The sequence below is a fragment of the Panthera leo genome, chromosome F2, assembly GCF_018350215.1.
Source record: "Panthera leo isolate Ple1 chromosome F2, P.leo_Ple1_pat1.1, whole genome shotgun sequence".
NCBI lineage: Eukaryota > Metazoa > Chordata > Mammalia > Carnivora > Felidae > Panthera > Panthera leo.
Genome location: NC_056695.1, coordinates 19,909,491 through 19,926,718, shown reverse-complemented (window position 1 = coordinate 19,926,718; position 17,228 = coordinate 19,909,491). Strand labels below are relative to the sequence as shown.

At 42.4% G+C, this 17,228-nt stretch overlaps 1 protein-coding gene across 5 annotated transcripts in view; it reads right to left on the bottom strand.

Annotated features, from left to right (window-relative positions):
• Positions 1-17,228, bottom strand: part of SULF1 (sulfatase 1) — a 177,906-nt gene that overhangs the window by 137,711 nt on the left and 22,967 nt on the right. For 4 of the 5 annotated variants that reach the window (XM_042923557.1, XM_042923560.1, XM_042923561.1 and 1 more), the window contains exons 1-2: positions 14,654-14,894; positions 5,133-5,227 (exon numbers count right to left, since the gene is read on the bottom strand). The gene's annotated coding sequence lies outside the window, so the exon portion shown is untranslated. Of the gene's footprint in view, positions 1-5,132; positions 5,228-14,653; positions 14,895-17,228 lie in introns of those variants that run through there. The other variant, XM_042923558.1, reaches the window with a different exon arrangement.

Here is a 17,228-nt window from a genome sequence, read left to right as displayed (position 1 = left end):
GACCTATTTGTTTGGAGCCCTAGATAATGCGGTAACAACAGAACCTTAATAACAGGATTTGACCTTATCACCTAATTATTCAAGGGATGACTTCTTAGAAAACTTAACCTTCATTTGTAATTGTGATGCTCTCCTTAGGAAATCTAAGCAGATGAATGAGGTTAAATTAGGACATCTTTGAGAGAAGGAACCTAAATTTGAATATATCTGCCACCAGTGGCACTGGGGATTCAACAGTGACACAAATCAAATGCTTCCTATGTAAGCAGAGTTAATCAGTCCTGAAAATGCACTAACATAGTACAAAGCAGTATTTCTTTTCAGGAAATGCAACATTATACTGGCAAATATATTCCATCTTAACTCCAAAATGCCATTCAAAACTATCCTATGAAAAAGGACATCAATTTAAAACATCTGGCCTGAAACCAAGTTGTGGAGTTGCATTTTACTTCTTAAAATTCACTGTTGTGAGAATGCAGACTTTTTCTATCCTAAACTGTGGCTCGCTGATCTTAAGCAAATGTTGTGCCTCTAGCGTGGGTCATTTCAGCATTGGATGGACTGATTCTGCCCTTCTGATCCATCTTAAAGATGTCTTGGGGGACATCTTAATGTAAGCAGGGCCCTTAGACCCTTCCTAACAAGCATTACCACAAAGTGATCTCTTGTAACACTCATGGCTGCAGGCATAGAACAAGACCATTGTGTGTGACCTGATTTCATTTCAGTGACTGTCCCAGTAAAGAATGACATCATCCCATTCTTTTTTTCTTGATCTCCACTTGTGACTGTCCTCATCTCCCCACCCCCACCCTCATCATAATTAAACTGCTCTCCTCCCTCCCGCCCCACACTCCTCATCCCCAGAGAAGTAGCTATTTTCCTCTTAACTTCCTGCCTGAATGTATCATTACGGCAAGAGCAAAGGGCTTTCCTCTGGTCGGTTCATATCCCCGGAGTTTGTTTCCTCGCCATAGTAGACAAAGCCCTATTCTCTTGGCAGCCAAAGTGCACTGGGAGGGCCGTCTGCTGGGATAGGTCTCAGTCAGATGAAAATGGAGAAAAGCCAGCAAAAGGTGACACAGCCTGATGGGCACAACGTTTCCCATCCTATTGACGTTTGGTGTTTTCTTTCACCACAAACTCCTTGGCTTTGAGGATGTACTGTCTACACAGGTCCATTTAACGATGTGTATGCATGTGTGCACATTGGTATGCCTGCGCATACTGGCACCTGCTTGATCGCTTACATTTGTATTATGACTCACATGTGAAAGTACTTAGTTTCGGAGGGGCTGAAAGGACGATGCAGGAGAAGACATTAGTTTAAAAACTGGCATTAGAAGGCAACTAAATAAAACGGCTATGTGAGGAAGGTGTGGGTTAGATTTTTTTTTTGACTGTTATCTCTTATCGGGAAAAAGCAAAATCCACTCAGGGTCCACATCTATGTAATAGAGCACAATTTCAAACTATGAACTATGAAGACAATGCAGAAACTGTAGACTGTTTCGATATAAGAGTGAAAAGAATCAGAATCAAATTGTATATTCTCTATGTTTCCAATTACATAAAATATTAGCTAGGACCATATGAAATTGCTGCTTTTGTGGGTCAGATATAGTCCATAGCAGCAATTTTCTATGATTCCGCATTGCATAGATTCATATTAGAAAAAAAAATCCTGGGCTTGGGTTAAGTGGGTGTGTGTTTTACCTCAAAAAAATTCATATTGGGTCCCTATTATGTTGTGTTTTTTTTTATGAATTACTTTATATCATTTTATTTTCTTTTTAGTAAGAGAGGGAGAATGCATGATCCAGGGGCAATCAAGAATCTCGAGCAGGCTCTACACTCGGCACAGAGCCCGACATGGGCTTTGATCCCATGACCCTAGGATCATGAGCCGAGCTGAAATCAAGAGTCGGATACTCAACTGACTGAGCCACCCAAGTGCCCCAGGTTTTATTTTTAAGTAATCTCTACACCCAACGTGGAGCTCAAACTTAAAACCCTGAGATCAAGTCACATGCTCCACCAACTGAGCCAGTCTAGTGTCCCGCTATCGTATTGTTTTACAACAAATACATTATTTTAATTGCCATTAGGATGTGCACTGAGAAATGTTCAGGGTGACAATGGTCACAAATGAAAACAGTTGGCTTCTTAGCAGCCCCAGATTCAGCTCTTTATATTCCACAGCAAGCTTTAAATGCTCAGTAGATACCCAAAGAAAATTTTAGCAAGTTTTTAGGGTCTAAATCTGAAGTTGATTCCTTGAAAAGATAGAGTTTACTATTACAATTTATGGACAATTTAAAAAATCTCTTAAATTTAAATTAAGGCATTGAGTATAACTTAAATTATTAGAGTAATATAGAAAATAATAAAATGCCAGGGAGGCACAACTAAGACATGCTTTGATAAAATTTTCCATCCTAAATGGGCATCAACAGGGCTAGGAAAGGTCTTAATTTCCTTATAAACAACATATTTGCTGTTCTAAGTTATCCCATCTGTGTGCCCCAAGCCTTGTCTGACAGTGCAGTTTTTGAGACCAGAAGGTACAATAGAAGCCATTCAGATTTTGGCAGGTGGACTTCAAGCTGAAAACCTGGCTCCACAAAAAAATAACAGTCTGTTCCACAGGTGTGAACATTTTTGACAAGAACCCTCAAAATCTCCCCCAAGCTGTGAAATTTAACTGTCCTTTTGTTGTTTTATTGCATGTGAATACAACCTATCTCTCCTTGGAACAAGAGAGAATCTTCTGGCAATCGGATAGTCAGGGGATGCTTAGGCAGCTTCTGAGTTTTGCTTATGACATCTCCTGGTTCTGTTTCTTGTGTTATGTATCTTGGAGGTGATGCCAAGTTCACTGAACTGCAGGTAAGCAGTTCTTAAAGCTGGAAAAATATTAAATGAAAGAACTTTATATCCAGATGACATGAGCAGAGAGGTAATCAAAAATGCACAGGGCAGCATTTTGAAGCTCTAAGCCTCATTAAAGTGGCCTTATTTTATAAACCTGACTGTCTGAGCACACATAGAAAGGACTCATTTTTTTCTACAAAATTTACCAGATGGGAAGACTGTGGATCTGTGAATACAGATGTGGTGGTGAAGAGTGACTCAGTTACCTATCTAATACAGCTCAAATGATGGATGAGGAAGGACGAAGATGTTGAAGCTGGCCACTGGTCCGACTTTGAATTTGAATATTCCAGTCCAAAGAGAGAAAAAACAGACCAGAGACTTCTCTCACAGGGGGCCTATAGGTTTTTAAGAAGTAGTGTCTTGTGTGTTAAATTTGAGCATGTAATTCTAACTTGATGCGATATTAAACACATTTGTGTTTTCTCATAATAAGAATATACTAATGAAAAGGACATAATGCTTACAGTGATAAAGTTGCCCATTAAATGGAGAACTGACTCAAGAAGATGAAGAACTCTGAAGTAGTCATAGTACTACTGTTTATTGAATTTATTTCTGAACAGAAATCTTTTTTAGTTTCTGTTTGGGAGTATTTCCTCTCCTGTCCAGAGTTTTGAAGGAAGGAGACTTCATTCGACTTCAACTTGTTTTCTCTTATTTTTTATTTAGCTTGTGGGTAACCAGCTTCCACTACATTTCTGGTGATACCCCAGACCATTTGCACACAGAGCACTGAGAATTACAGGAAAAAAATTGCCAGTGTTCATAATTTTCTGTCAAGGAAGTAACCCCACACTCCCATACACTTCTAGATATTTCCCTTCTAAATGTGGCATTTGTAGAGGACACAAAATGCTTAATGTCACAAGTATTAGAAAGAGGAGCTGGAGGGGCGCCTGGGTGGCGCAGTCGGTTAAGCGTCCGACTTCAGCCAGGTCACGATCTCGCAGTCCGTGAGTTCGAGCCCCGCGTCAGGCTCTGGGCTGATGGCTCGGAGCCTGGAGCCTGTTTCCGATTCTGTGTCTCCCTCTCTCTCTGCCCCTCCCCCGTTCATGCTCTGCCTCTCTCTGTCCCAAAAATAAATAAAAAACGTTGAAAAAAAAAAAATTAAAAAAAAAAAAAAAAAAGAAAGAGGAGCTGGATAAATCAATCCTCAAAAGACAAACCTGAAATTCAGGCCAGACCTGTTGAAGATTTCATTTTGTTTTGTTTGTGTGAGGTTCACAAACTTTTTGGTGATTGGAGGACTTTATCCAAGCCAACCTGGGCCAACACAAGGCTTAGAATGAAAAGCAAGCAGAGAGTAATGACTTTGAAGAGCTGTAATTTGAAACCAACAGGAACTCAGCAGTTTCCATTGCATTAATTTGGTTGGGGGTAGAAGGAAACAAATTTCAATGTTGACATTTAAGCAAAGACACATGGGGCTGTAAACTCACATGAATCAACACCCCTGAGAATGTTTCTGCAGCTAAGGTTGCATGGCTGGGATGGGTCTCTGTAACTCTTCCCAGCCCCACAACACTCAGGGCACTAGTGTGTATGTGGCCAAGACAAGAAACTGTGAAGGCAAGCTATGAACAAGACAGGTGACATCTGTGGTTTTCACTCCTGAGACTGTGGATGATGGCTGGGTGTAGCTGGCCTGCCATTCCCTGTGACTGATTCCCCTGAGCTTCCTGAGCAGCTCATGACATGTTAATAAAGTTCTATGATCCTTCCTTCCTCCCTTCCTCCCTTCCTTCCTTCCTTCCTTCCTCCCTTCTTCTTCTGTCTCTCTCTTTTCTCTTTCTTTCTTTCTTTCTTTCTTTCTTTCTTTCTTTCTTTCTTTCTTTCTTTCTCTTTCTTTCTTTCTATCTTTCCACCCAACGTGGAACTCAAACCCAGTAACCCTTAGATCACGAGTCACAGGCTCTACTGACTGAGCCATCCAGGCACCCTGATTCTTCAAATACTCATTATTCAGATGGTTCTTTTGCCATTCCTGAAGCCTAATTTCATGAAATGGCTCTACCACATTTAAGGCCCCTTTTAGCTCTCTCAGCCAAGAAGGATGAAAATGTTACAGGAAGGCTCTCTTTCTTACAATTCCCCATCCATGGAACTCTCCTCTCCTCAAGTGACATGGTGTGCTCAGGTTTAATTAGCACCTTGGTTTAATTAACTAAGAGATAAATGTTTGATACGAGTACCTTTGAAGATGTTCTGCAGTTACTCTGTCCTGGAGAACCTTCACGTCATCTGCCAAGTTCGCCTTCTTCAGACAGTGGTGGGTGGCAGTCAGCACCTACGATGGAGAAGAGTCAAAGTGTCCTCAGTTGCATTTTATCAGTGGCTTCTCTTATCTTTCTGATAGCGCCCTTTCACAACTTCAAAAGAGAACATCATTAGGAATAATATTCTCCAAATTTTATCCACGCCGATTTTCTTACAATCACTTGCAAGAGACTTTGAAGTATGGTGAGTAATTCAGTCCTTTTGTAGAAGTTTCCATTTGACTCTCTCTTCATCAAGGGAAAGACTTTCCCTCAGATTCATTTCATATTACTCTTTGACTGGATTTCCTAAGACTAATAGAGAAGAGTTTCTTTTCAAAAGTTTAGAAGGTGTTCCGAGTTTAAAAGTTGAGTGACATCTAATTTGAGGTTATGAGACCTGTTTTAAAGGGAAATGTGCTGAGTCATAAAATCTCCTAAAGTTGCTGTAAGCTATTATTTGATGAGTAGCAAAGTAAGCTACCTTGCTACTTATTTAACAAGTGGTTAAATTTGTTTCTATTCTGCATTTATGACAGTTGAAAAATGTAAGTAACTAAAATCAACTTAGATACTTTGAATAAGAGGAAACACGCAGTTTAATGCATTAAGTATTTGATGATGCAATCTTGCTGCCATGAATAGCACATTTTTAACATGTACACATCTATGATTTATAATATAGAAAAATATTAGATATATAATGTGTATCTTATCAGAAAATATAAGATACAAGAAATACAAAAGAATAGGAAAACATCACACATGATCTAATAACCCCAAAACTCCTTTACCTTGAAAAGGTATTTCTCTTGCCCATGTAAATAAATATTAAAACATTTCATTTGGAGCTTTCTTACCTCTTCACTGGTAAAAGCAACTGTCTTTTGGTATATGCAGAGGGGAATTTCAGAGGTAATGGGTAGAGATGATCTCCCTCAGGAAAATAGACCTGGGATCTCTTCTCGATCTTAACTGGCCCTAGTGATCCAGGTTGAATGTGGGGCAGTACCTAGTCCTTTGCTCTGTTCTGGAAGCTTCATTCTTATAGTGAGGTTCCTGCAGCAGGGACTCCCTGGAGCTGGCCTGTTGCTGCAGGACCCTTCTTCCCACGCCACCCTTATCATGTCTCTTTCCATTCCTGACAGAAGCTCAACTCCTCCACCCACTTACGCCACCCTTGTAATCTGGCACACCCAACCCAGCTGGCCCTTGAACTACTCCCCTGTGCTTCCCGTTCTGGGGGTTGGTGAGCTGGAGGACTTCTACTCTCTCTGTTCTCACGTCTCTGATAATATTACAAACTGTTATAAGTATCACACGGATGTCTACTTTTTAAATACGTCCCTGGAGGACATAGAAATGTTTTTTTATAATTATGCATGACACCCTGTGATCTCTGGAAGTAAAAGTTAACACATGAACGTAAAGCTATAAGTATCTGGGATGGTCGCGCTGGCATAGCCTAAGGCCAAAGAACATCCTTTGTGCAATCGTTCTGAATATACTATTGGGCGTAGCAGACCCTGGAATTAGATGCCTGAATTCCAGCCTACAGTATTCACTAGGTGATCTTGAGTGAGTTAATTTCCCTATGCCTCAATATCCTCTGAAAAATGGAGATCTAACATTGTATCTAACCCACAGGGTTGATGTGAGAATTATATGCAAGCATCCATGTAAAAAATTTCGAAGAGTTCATGACCCATCATAAGCACACAGTAAACATTGGCAAGCATTATAATTGGGGTTAATTTTTGTTGTTGTTGTTTTAGCTCTTGCAGTGGCAATTTGCAATCAGAAGATATTTTCATGGACCGAGATCAGACTTTTCGTAAATTTTATACATGGAGGCTCTGATTTGTCATCATTAAAATGACAATTTGTGGGCGAATAATGTAACAATTTAATTGCTACCGGCTATTACAGAAAGAACAGAGGCAGCCTAAATATCTGCCTGATAAGTATGTGCCCATGGAAGTCAAATACCTCTTGCAGTGCCGTGTAAAGTTTTATTGGCCAGAAAAGAGCAAGGTGATAAGACAGTTGAGCCATCGCAGTTTTCTGTTCCATAACCTTGATCCCAGCAGATGTATTGCCTGGATCCTGTCTTCATTTACACGTAGCACTCGTACCAATTCATTATAAATAGGCATAGTACTCAATGTGCAATAGAAATTTCTTACTAATAAAAATAAAGAAATTTCTTATTAAAATGTTTTTTCTTTTTAGAATTTCATTAATGAACACTTTGCTGAAACAAATTTATTCTTCAATTTCAGCAAAACAGCATCATCTGGCAAATAAAATTAACATTATTAAAGAGAATGTTATTAGTTTATGGTTTCGTTTATATTTAATCTGTAATTTCTTTTTGATTTTCAATGATACAAATATAATGATATTATTGTGGACGCAAAGTTATATAAATATCATTCAAGTGAGTTACGCCCAGGTTTTTTTTAGGGTTTATATTTCAGTCACATTTTAGTAGATAGTAATGTAAGACAATACAGGGGGCTCTGTGATCCATCAGTCAAGTAGGGAAACGCTATAGGAGAGTTCCCACCAGCCTGGCTTCCTCAGGGTCCCCTGTGAGACTCTCTTTATGCTTTCATTTCTGCCATTCCTTACCTAGAAAAAGCCACAGTTATTCCCTCCACATATTCAAATTCTAAGCACCTGTCTGGGATCAGCTGAAGTCCTGACATTTCTTGACAAGGTCCATTTTCATTTCTGGCGTCAGCCCTCCAACACTTAGAAATTTGTTCCACAAATGTAACGTTTAGTTATACAGCCCCCACTGTTGTTGCTGCTGCCTACACGGGTGAAGGTCTCATCTCTCCAACCAGGTTTTAAGATTGCTAAGCATGAGATTATACCTGGGATTTTATATACATCTCATACTCTAATCATAATGTGGCCCCCTGGTAAGTACCGGGCACTGATTGAGCATCACTTTATTCACTTATTTATCACTTTTTTTTCAATGTTTATTTATTTTTGAGAGAGAGACAGAGAGAGACAGAGAGACAGAGAGACAGAGACAGAGCTTGAGCAGGGAAGGGGCACAGAGAGAGGAAAACACAGAATCCTCCGAAGCCGGCTCCAGGCTCTAAGCTGACAGCACAGAGCCCAAAGTGGGGCTCGAAGTCATGGACCACGAGATCATGACCTGACAGAAGTCGGACGCTTAGCCAACTGAGCCACCCAGGCACTCCAGAGCATCACTTTATCGCCAGAACCCGAGTCACATATTGATCCCGGGTTTGTTTTGGAGTTTGTTTAAGTTTTGGTCAAAAATATCTAATCTAAGACCTTGGATGGTTCCTGAAGCAAGGATACATTTCCGGTCCACACGGCACTGAAGCTAGGCCACACAAACTTGAATGAAGCAGGGGATCTCTGGCCTACCTCTAGACCATTTTGCTCTTTCTCTTTCTCAAGCCAGACTTATGATATTTTCTGTAAGCAACCGCTCAGCACAAGACTCAGATGTGTCTTACGCAAAGACGTGTGGGGGGAGAGAAAGAGAGAGAGAGAGAGCGTGTGCTCGTGTGAATCTCGGTTTCTCTGTTCATAAAATATACAGATAAGATTGGGAGACATCCAAAATCCCTTTCTGCTCTAAAATTCTAGGAAATGCTGGCACCCATGCCCATTAATTTGACATTAACATCCACAACTCAATGTGGGTGTGTGCCAGAATTTCACCTGCTGATAATATACTGGGAAGTTGAGTTGGATAGTTTAAGGACTGTACTTTAAAAGTTTGGTTTGGCTTTTCTCTCCGCATTAGCGTTGTACTTAGCACTTAGGAATCCATGCTATAAAGCAAGTAGATGATTGAACTTAACTCTTGGCTTTTTTCAGTTGTTCAGAAACTGAGCTGCATTTCCTGGCTCTCAAACTTCGTAAACTCATCAGATTTTGGTGCAGAGCAATGTCATTAAAATAACAGTCCTCGGTGGAAAACACTAGCAGCGTTCAGAGCGAAATGCTGAAACAGTAACTGATGTTTTTAAACTGTGAATTGGAGGCATTTATCTACGTCACACACACATATACATTTAGACAGACGTGGACGGTAAACGCTTAGATTTCTCGGGTAGTTGTCCTTCCATTTCTTCTGGAAGCTGCTTTCAGTCTTGTTGCAGAAGTGCATTCCGTCTCTGCTTGCTGTGCCTTGGAAAGTAATAACAGTTCCAAACTGCTTTCCCTAAGGAGCTGTTGGAAGGTCCAAAGTGTCCTCATTAGAAACCTTGCACTGAACCACACAAATCCTGCCATTGTGGCTGGTGCTCGCATGTGGGACTATTACTTCATGCACAATGACATGGGACCGAAAACATGTGAACAGGAAGCCAAACCCAAGAGAGAGTTGGGGAACTTCCAGCTTTCCGAACTGAGGCAGAATCCGGCGATATTCCGCACTCAGGTGTCTGGGGGACTGCACAGCTGCAGCCTATCCACTCTTCAAACACTGCTCAGGACAGCGCAGTGGCTCTGGTGGCACCCCCGCCTGGAGTAAATCATCATGTCAGCAGACCCAAAACGACTGTGGAGAGTGGAGCACTTGCTTATGAAGCCAAGACTTTAAATGGCTTGAGTAGCCTACGTGTGGGATGGTCAGCACCATATATGGAAGCTCACTACATTCTTCAAGCTTCCTCTTGTGCTAATGGGGATTCCCCCAAATGTATCTTGCTCCTTCTTTAAATAATAAACTTTTGCAGGATGCAAGTTCATCTTATGCTAAAATATATTGAGGGTGATTATTTTGTATAATGGAGATAGTAACAGTTCCTTTTTGGAATTTTTCTTTTTCTTTTCTTTCTTTCTTTTTTTAATGTCGGAAGCAGTTTGGTAAAAATAGAAACCTTTTTCATCATTTCAAGAGCCCAAAATAATTTCTGAAGTTTGGGGGATTTTGAAGTGAACCATCAGAGGCCAGATGGGATTCAGCTTATAACCAAATATATCTTTCTGATGAGTGATAAACCTCTTTACATTCAGAAGTGGAAATAGCTTCTTAAAATCTGTTTTTAAATATGTTGATACAGTTTACCTACCAGACAGAAATATGACTTTGTGAGACTAGTCATGAAGTCTGGGGCTAAGCCCGTTTCATAATAAGTGGTGTTTGCTCTGAAGCATTCAGGTGGGGAAGGCACTCTGAAATGCGGGAAATCCGAGCGACGCTTTGCCATAGAAGATTAAGTGCTGAGTGTAGAAAGGGTGGAAGGTAGAAGAAAACGAAGGTAATCAAGTAATCAGACCTCAAAGATTTAAAATGTCACAGCTTCCTGTTAATCAGATTGTTTTCTATTCATTCGAAATGTTAAAATTCTTCCAGTTGTCATCTTTGAAAAATTCGCAAATGTTACCCACCCGTTCTCTCCAGTTACGTATCATTCAAGCATATAGGAAGAACTTCCCTTGTCACACCGAAGAAGGAAATGGTTGTAGGCTGAGTAACGGCAAAGTAGATAATCACCAACTTTGCCTTAGTCTTAGAAATTACCTCCTTTTCTCCAGTTTCTGAGTGTATCCCCTAATTCAAGAGCAGTGGAAAAGTCTGCTGTGGAAGGGCTTCTTCTTCATGATCCAATATTCTTTAAGAATATGTGTTCTTTCTCAGCAAGTATTCTACTAGCCCAGATCTTTTTTTTCCGAGTCTCTACTCATTCCTGATGGCTCAGAGGAAGTACGGATTAGTCTTTTTAAGGGTATGCATGGCTATTGGCAAGACTGCCCTAGACATGGCCTTCCTGTTGAAAAGTTAATGGAAAAACAATCCACTCAACAGCACGGTTGCAAGATGAAAGGGCAGAGCCCAGTGAGTCTAGATATTGACATTTCTTGGGGGCACCAAGCAGAATAGGGAGGGCTTAAACTTTGTCTCTCCTCAAAAGCCACCACCCCAAATCTGGCAACTTTTACACTTTTTTAAGAACTACTTTTGATTTTTACTCAATGTTGGAATCTACCCTCTCACTGACACCTCAACTCAACATCTCCCCTCCCCCACCACCCCTCCAAACGAACTCAATTTTATTACAAACTTGTGCCTCCTCTTGTTTTATGGTATTCCATCGTAGCTACCCGGGTGAGCCCAAAACTAACACAGACCTTTCCTTTTTCTTTCCTTCCTCATTCAGCCCCCAAGCTGAGAATGTCGTACCTTCTAAATAGTTCTGGAATCTGCACCCTATTGTCCACCTACACAGCTCAGGACCTCAGCATTTCTCACGGAAAACTACAATAGCCTTTTTGTTTTTTTCAATAGACGTCCTTTTTTTTTTTTTTTTTTTTTTTTTTAACGTTTATTTATTTATTTCCAGAGAGAGGGAGAGCATATGAGCGGGGGAGGGCCAGAGGAGGAGGGAGAAAGCGAGAATCCCAAGCAGGCTCCGTGTGGTCAGTGCAGAACCCAACGGAAGGCTTGATCCCATGAACCGTGAGATGGTGACCTGAGCCAAAACCAAGAGTCGGACGCTTAACCGACAGAGCCACCCAGGTGCTCCCCTACAACAGTCTATCAACTGGTCTTCTAGTTTATAGTATTGCCAGCCCCCTGGGCCTTTGCTCAACCCCCACTCCATACTGGATACTAACTCCTGTATGTAAAACCTTCCTGAAACAAAAAAATCCTATCTACTTGCTGCCTCCTCAGCCCCATGCAAAGTCCTCCCTTAACTCCCACTGGTTAAAAAGTGATCCTGAAAGTGCTAGGGTTGGTGAGTTAAGAAGCTTGTGCTATAATGCTTCCGTCACTGGGATGGGTTCGGTACAAACAAATGCAATAATAGTCTATTAAACCAAACGATATCTTACTGGTGCAGTTGGTTTGCATTTCAGCCCAAGTTTTTTGTATATCGATCTGAACCTATAAAACAGATTTTTTTGCAGATCGTGAGCTGGTCCATGCATGAGTTTGAGTTTTACTACAGTACTAGGTCCAAGCGCTTCGGCATGAGGCACCAGGATACTCATGATTGGGCCCCTGACTAAATCCCCAGCCCCTCCTAAAGGCAACACTCTGGCATTAACTGAAATCAGCTCCTCACCCCACGCTTTCTCACACCTTCTTCTCTCCCAATGCTCTTCTCTTCTACGAAGTCCTGCCACACCTCTTGCTGATCCTTTAAAACTCACACTCACCCCTGCCACACCTCTTGCTGATCCTTTAAAACTCACACTCACCGTGTCACTGCGAAACTTCCTTTGACTGACACCAGGCAGAAATAATCACTCTAGCTTCACTTCTGTCACTTCATCTGAAACACACTTCTATTTTTACAGGTATCGCACTGTTAAGAAAATTATCAGTCGTTTCAAACTGTCTCCTCAGGCTATCAATTCTCCCAGGGCAGGATATTAATCTTATTCACCTTTGTATCACTAGTGCTTAGCATAGCACGCAATGCATAGTAGATGCTCAATAAATGAATGAACTGAATCAAACATAATAAAGTACATGGAAAAACCCTAAGGAGTGCCTGGGTGGCTCAGCTGGTTAAGTGTCCGACCTCGGCTCAGGTCATGATCCCACAGTCCGTGAGTATGAGCCCTGTGTCGGGCTCTGTGCTGGAGGTTCAGACTCTGGAGCCTGCTTCAGGTTCTGTCTCCCTCTGTCTCCGCCCCTCCCCCTCTCACATTCTGTCTCTGTCTCTGTCTCTCTCTCTCAAAAATAAACATTAAAAAAATTGTTTTAAAAAGCCCTAAAATTGACTGAAACACTGCTATTTTCAGACACTGTGCTGGGTGTTTCACATATATTATTCCCTTTTAGTCCTTTCAACAATCCTGCCTTTGGGGAAAGTAGTATTGAACTTATTTTATAGATGTGAAACCTGAGGCTAAAAATCTTAAAGATCTTGCCGCTGGTCATATTCAGGTAATGGCAAAGCAAGCCTCAAATCTGGACCCCATCGTGGTTTGTACTCTTTCTACTATGACTGAGTATGCCTTTGAAGCTAACGTTGAGATTATGTGGCCGATCCTTGTAATTACATTAGCTAGCAGATAGAATTTAGTGTTCACAGATCACTTTTAAATTTAGGGGTAAAAGCAACTAGAATCCAGTCTCATTTTCAACTTTAATTATGCCTTAGAATTTCTTGGAAGCCACAGAGAATTCTAAGTGGAAATGTCATTTAAAAAGATTCTTTAAAATAGACATAATTTTATAATGTATCCTATGTTTGCTGAATAAATAGCTCTATGGCATTCTGAAATCTGATATGAAATCTTTCCGCCTGGCCCATTTTGGATGTCATGCTATCATGTAAAATTCCGAGCACTAGATAGATACAACAAATGTAAGAGTATATATGTTTAAATATATATTTAATTGTCCTGAACTCTCACATATGTATGTGTATAAACATACACACAAACACGCACATTTATACATACTCGTTATATGGGGTTTTTGCATCTGTGTATCTAAAGATAAAGAAAATCAAGCTCAGCGGACACATCATAGATAGCACTTCTGGCACTAAAAGTGAGAGGCCTTGTTTTTCTACATTATTGCCAATTTCTAAGTCTCGGTTTTCTTACCTGAGTAAAGACAGTAATTTTCTATATGCCATACTTAAGCCAAGTTGTAATCATGGTTCTGTAAATGCAAATTGCACAAGTCCCCAGAATAGAACTTTCTTTAAGTTCTAGTTTGTGTTCAGAAATTGTATCTTTCTTCGTGTTGTTCCAGGGTTTTAAGTTCACTTTTTGTTGAAAGACAGTTTCTCAAAGCAGTGAGCATCATCCCTGAGAAAAATACTCTGTGAATTCAGCATTCTTTACGAGAACCGTTTAATAACAGAGCTTTGGGGTTTGCCAGGGCCTGAGAAGTTAGTGTCCATGTTCCTTTAATATTAAGACCTTTCAGCTATGCGGTGAAAAACTTAATAACAATTCACATGTCCACTACAGTTACAGTGCTTTTGTAGAGTTTATACAAGCCCGTGCAAGTTTTCAAGCCTACACCGAGAGACGGGATTTATTTCAGAGTGTGAAAAGAAACTTCCAACAATTCCATTTATCTGAAATTGTGAGCACTGCAAGCAGAGAACCTGAAGATTAAAGTCCCTCCATCCTTTCTGGTTGCCTAACAAGGCAGGCGAAGAACCAGGATTCCTCTCTAGGGTGACGAGATGTGTGTGGGACGGCCAGACATGACCAGGAGGTGGTGAAAGTGGCCAATTTCAGCACCTGGCCGGGGTGCTCTTTCGTTCAGTGCATTATCAACCCAAACTTCTTTCCCCTCCCATGGTCTTTGGGAGGGACCCTACTGGGTGGAGGACCTTTGGCCAGAAGCACACTTTCCATCACCCAAGAACCAGAGCAGAGCGAGGGAAACTGACTCCTGAGGAATAGATAATATGAGGTGGACCAGGGCAGCGAGGAAAGTTTCCTTCCTTTCTAAAGAAAAAGCAGAGCATCATACTTACAAAAGCCGCCTTCAAAATCTTCTCTAGAGAACAAGCTCTGGGAACTGAGAGCGTGCAGAGGAGGAGAGATAAGGTGGCAGCGGGACTTCCTTCCTCCTCCCGAGGGCGAGAGTCATTGTTCCTTATCTCCCCTGACCTCCGAGGCGCGGGGAGCCAGGGAGGCCCGGCCTCTGACCCGCGCCGCCCTCCCCTCTGGCCTCAGCGCCCGGGCTTGGGGTTTCCTCTTTGCCGCTACAGCCGCCCGAAGATTCATTAGGGACTGTCTGCGAAGTGCTTGCAAGATGAAGAGGGTTATATAAGCCCGCGTATTATTATCATCACACACCCCCATAGAACCAAGGCTGCCAGACAAACAAAAGGCAGTTCCAAGAAGAGGAGGAGCAGAGGCAGAAGTTACTCTGGGGGTGAATCTCGGGACACCGCCGAACCGACTGGGAAGGAAAAAAAGGCAACTCAGTGTTGTATGCAAACGTCGGCAAACAAACAGTGAGCTGCAGCTGGCCGGCCGGCGACGGGGGCAGGCTCCTCGGAGGGCGGGCGGTTCCGGCTCCCCGCCCCGGGCGCCCGCACGGTAGCCGCCTGTGGCGGGACGCAGTGGACGGGGAAGATGTGGTGTTTGCAAAGGCGGGCGTTCCAGAGACCAAGTGCTGAGCAAACACTCATGTTTCTGAGACTCAGACCAGGTGTTTGCTGCTGCTTCTCTACGCCCTCTCTTGTTTTCCCGGTGAAGGCTTGCAGGGAGCTCCCTGCTCCGGGGCTGAACTTTAGTCCCCCAGTTGCAATCTCTGTGGGTCTCGTGGTTTCTTTCTCTCTTTCTCTCTCTCTTTTTTTTTTTTTTTTTTTTTCCCTCTGTGGGAGCAATAGACCGAGCCAGAGGGTTCTTTCCCGCCTCCCTGGAGCTTGGGTCTGAGAAAGTTCTGATTCACTCTGAGCATCAATCTTCCTTGCTGACTCTCCCTCCCCAACTTGCTACCTCCTATTTTTTTTTTTTTTTTTTTTTAAGATTCTTTTTGTCCTGCCCTGTTCCCGGCCCTGCTCCCCATCTCCCCAACTCCTAAGGAACTTTCTCATCCTGGTATTCAGAACTCCCGTTTATTTGTCTCCACGCTCCTGACCAACCTCCCAGCCCTCGCTTGGCCTCACCTACCCCAGCACATTAGAATATGAATCATGCTCTAAAGATGGCCTTTCAGTTCCTTCGCTTCCTAGCCTTACTCACATCCTCCTCCTTAGTCTGGAATGTCTGCACTCCCGTTTCCTTCAAAGCTTAGTTAAATCCCAACTTCCCCACAGAATCCTTCCCAAATTTCTCCTCTTTTGTCTGCCGGCTCTGCTTCTCTGCTGTATTTCAGCGGCCATCTGCCTCCCTCTAGGCTCCGAGACTTATGTGGTTCCCCAGGATGGCCTAGGGGACCGGGGCCTGTGTCAAGCAGGCGCTTAATGAATGTTTCCTGAATTTAACCGACAGCCGACCTGATCTCACCTGGCCCATCAGTCTGGGAGCCGAAGGGGCCCTGGGTAACGTCCGTGGGCTCAGGTGAACGCAGCCACGTGGTGGCGAAATATTGATGGTGGACCTGGGCATTAGGCTTAGAGGGGTTTGTGCATAACCTTTTTTGTTTGTCTGTTTTTTAAAGGAAAGCTTTACAAAACACGGAAAGGGGCATCCAGACTTTACCAGAGCCAGCCTCCCCTCAGGTGTAAGTTCGCGAGGGTAACAGAATGGCCGGCATCCACTGAGCCTCTGCTACTACATTTAGAAAACCTATAAAGTGGAGCTTACTTAATAGAATGCCAGGAAAATTCCCCAAAGGTGAGATTTTCAGAAATCAGACTTCTGGGATGCATTTTACAGGGCGGGGGGGGGGGGTACCCCTCCGCTATTGAAAGAACCGCAGGCTATCACAACAGCAATTGCACAAACGAACAACAGCTCCCTGGTGAATCGTTTTATGATACAGGGTGAAATATAGACCGTGAGCTGTCAGGTACTGAATTTCTTGTGGCTTAGCATTAAAGTGTTCTTAATGACATCCCCCCTGATATTCTCTGGTGAAGGCAACGTGCTTTAAATTCCATCTGTGGTGGTTGGATCGACCACGGCGTCATTTAAGAGACTTGGGGTGTATCTACACAGTACATGCTCTCCAGTGCACACAAAATGTTCAGTCAGTTAGAAGAATTTTCCCGCCTCCACTAATTGGGAACAATGAAAACCAATTCAGGTTCTAAAGGGAAATGTTTGCCTCAAGTTCTTGAGGTTTTGGCTTTAGGAATGACAGAAGTCTCGTGGCAATTTAGCAGTTCAAGTGTAGGATATTTCCTCAATCAGAGCCATGACGTTTATTCTAGCTCCCATTTGCGAGACCCTACTAGGTTCCAGACACTGGCTAGATGCTTCACGTGCATTCTTAACGCAGCAGTTGTCCTAAAACAGAACTATTTTTATCTTCACTTTGCAGATGGAGAAACTGGTAACTCAGGTCAGGAAGTGGCAGAACGAGGATTTGAACCCACATCTATCTGTCTACCCAGCCTACAATTTTTCCATTCTGCTGAAAGCTGGGAGGAACCT